The sequence below is a fragment of the Sciurus carolinensis genome, chromosome 3 (genome assembly GCF_902686445.1).
Source record: "Sciurus carolinensis chromosome 3, mSciCar1.2, whole genome shotgun sequence".
NCBI lineage: Eukaryota > Metazoa > Chordata > Mammalia > Rodentia > Sciuridae > Sciurus > Sciurus carolinensis.
This window is the reverse complement of record NC_062215.1, coordinates 32,524,376-32,527,666: the sequence shown is the minus strand read 5'-3', so window position 1 is coordinate 32,527,666 and position 3,291 is coordinate 32,524,376. Positions and strand designations below refer to the sequence as shown.

General features: G+C 37.1%; 1 non-coding gene across 1 annotated transcript; it reads right to left on the bottom strand.

Annotated features, from left to right (window-relative positions):
• Window positions 1-299: 299 nt before the first annotated feature.
• Window positions 300-371, bottom strand: Trnav-uac (transfer RNA valine (anticodon UAC)). The gene has a single exon. It is a non-coding gene; the product is annotated as a tRNA-Val (tRNA).
• Between the last annotated feature and the right edge of the window lie 2,920 nt (window positions 372-3,291).

Sequence of the window (3,291 nt, the reverse complement as noted above, 5' to 3'; positions counted from 1 at the left end):
GTCCATGAGCCAGTGGGCCAGGCAAAGACGCTGCCGCATTTCAGGGCTGGTTTCTCTGTTCACATCCAAGTCTGGTGCTTAGGAACAGGGACCCATGCTGATGCCCTGGGTCAAAAAGCCCCACTTCCTGTAAGGAAGGTAGCAGGTCTGACCTTGATGCCCAATAAGGGGCAAACCTAAGGCTTTTTCTTGCTTTTATTCCCCCTTTTTTTCAGTTGAACTTGTGCTGGGTTTGTTTACAAAAAAAAATGTATTTTGTTTAACAAACTATTATAATGGCAAACTTTTTTTTCTTTTTTTGAGGTACTGGGGATTGAACCCAGGGCCTTGTGCTTGTAAGGCAAACACTCTACCAACTGAGCTATCTCCCCGGCCTGGTAAACTTCTTAAAAAAAAAAAAAAAAGAAAAGAAAAAGAAAAGAAAATTCAGGTTGACTTCGATAAACTTCCCAGTCACTACTAAGATAGTCTCTCTCAAGAACTGGTGGAATCTTGGACAACACAATCCTAGCATATTTCCTTTCCACTTCCTTTCAGTGGGTAGGGAAGGGTGCATGCTAGGGAAAGGTGTTACTTGTTAAAACTGCTGAAAATAAGTGAAAACACCTTTCCTAATCTACTGGTTACTCTAGGACTTTGGCAAAGTCCGTGGTCATTTCCCCCTAATTTTTGTGTCCTGGAAACTAAGTCAAAGGAATTAATTTCAGCTGTAGCTTCCCAAGGTTTTTTTCTGTTTTTATGGCACTCAAGACCTTGTACAATTCCGACTCCGCTGGTCAGCTTTCAAGGACTGGGACCAGTCTGGAAATGCCTGGTCTCACCTTGGAAGAGTGCATGATTTGAATGTAGAACAGGCCAGTGCGTGAGACCTGGGTATAGATCAGGACCCTTCCTGGACTTACCCTGAGCGTGCTGCCTTCCCACCATGGCAACCAGAGAGTGTGTGGGCATCTGTGATACCTGCTTCCCCTTTTCGCCCAAAGAATCTCTGAGCACCCTTCCCAACTTAATACATATAGTTAAGGTCATGGGTAATTCTAGTCAGATCTTACTGCAATTTTTATTTTTAACTTAACAACTTGATAATAAAGTTCAACTGGAAGGATAAATGTATGAGAATTGCCAAGAAACTGTTGGAACATAAGGATGTGATCTATCCACTAGCTATTAAAGTATAAAACAATAATAATTAAAACAGTATGACACAGGTATAGGAGTAGATAATTAGACCAGGGGAGGACAACAGGGAGACTTGGAAAAAAAATGTGTGTATAAATCAATACTTATATGACAAAAATAGTATTTCACATTAGTGAGTTAAGAATAGATTATTATATAAACAGTATTGGGAATAGGTTGTGAATTTCAGGGAAGATTTGAATTTGGTTTTCTATCTGGTGCTATACACCAAATAAATCCCCAAGGATTAAAGATCAAGAAATAAAAATTTAAACCATAAAAATTACTAGAAGAAAACATAGGGTCTTTCTGAACAGGACACAAAACCAAGGATACAACAGAAAAAGAATGACAATTCTGACTACATAAACAGAAAACAACAATGGAAATATCTATATAGTTAAAAATTACTATCAACAAAAGTTAAAGAATGGAAGAAAGACTATTTTTTTATATTTTCCCGTGTTTTTTGGTGCATTATAATTATATGTAATGGTGGAATTCATTATTACATGTTCATATTTGCACATGATATAACAATATCATTTGACCAATAACATTAATATCATTTCCCAGTATTTCCCCTTTCCCTTTTTTTCTGCCTCCCCCTGGTCCCTTTCCTCTATTGTTTTCCCCTCAAATTTTCTGAGTAAATGGAAAATTTTCCAACTCTCTTTTCTTTTTTCCTCTCTAGTTTCCTCATATGAAAGAAAACATATGACCCTTAATCTTCTGAGTTTGGCTTATTTTGCTTAACATAATGTTCTCAAGTTCCATTCATTTTCCTGCAAATGACATCATTTCATTCTTCTTGATGGTTGAATAAAACTCCATTGTGTGTGTGTGTGTGTGTGTGTGTGTGTGTGTGTGTGTATCACATTTTCTTTATTCATTCATCCATTGGTGGATACCTTTGCTGGTTCCATAGTTTGGTTGCTGTGTATTGTGCTGCTATAAACATGGGTTTTCCTGTATCACTATAACATTTTGACTTTAAATCTTTAGGATAAATCCCAAGGAATACATAGCTAGATATGGTTCCATTCCTGGTCTTTTGAGGAACTTCCATACTGATTTCCGTGGTGCTTGTACTAATTTTCAATTCTACCAGCAATGTGAAAGTATTCCTTTTCCTCCATATTCTCTCCAGCATTTATTTTTGTATTATTTAAAAAAAAATTTAATATATATATTTTTAGTTGTAGATGGACACAGTACCTTTATTTTATTTACTTATTTTTATGTGGTGCTGAGGATCGAACTCAGTGCCTCCTCACATGTGCTAGGCAAGTGCTCCACCACTGAGCCACAACCCAGTCCCTTGTTTGTATTTTTTTTTTTTTTTATGAGGGGTACCAGGGATTGAACCACTGAGTCACAACCCCAGCCCTTTTTTTTGTATTTTATTTAGAGACTGGGTCTCACTGAGTTGCTTAGTGCTTTGCTGTCGTTGAGGCTGGCTTTGAACTCACTATCCTTCTGCCTCAGCCTCCCAAGCTGCTGAGATTACAGGTGTGCACCTTCTGCCTCAGCCTCCCAAGCGGCCGAGATTACAGGTGTGCTTACTTGTATTCTTTTTTAAAAAATATTTTTTAGTTGTCAGTGAACCTTATTTGTTTATTTATTTATTTACTTATTTTTATGTGGTGCTGAGAATTGAGCCCAGTGCCTCACACATGCTAGGCAAGTGCTCTGCCACTGAGCCACAACCCCAGCCCTTGTTTGTATTCTTGATGGCTGCTATTCTACCTCAGTGTAGCTTTGATTTGCATTTCCCTAATTGCTAAAGATGTTGAATATTTTTCATATATTTGTTGGCCATATGTATTTTTTCTTTTGAGAAGTATCTGTTTAGTTCATTTTCCCATTTATTAATTGGGTTATTTGTGCTTTTGGTGTTAAGTTTTTTGAATTCTTCATATATTCTAGATATTAATCCTCTGTCAGAGAAGTCAAGATTTTCTCCCATTCTGTAAGTTCTCTCTTCACATTTTTAATTGTTTCCTTAGCTGTGCAGAAACTTCTTAATTTGATACCATCCCATTTATTAACTCTTGATATTATTTCCTGAGATTTAGGTATTCTATTGAGAAAGTTGTTGCCTGTACCTAT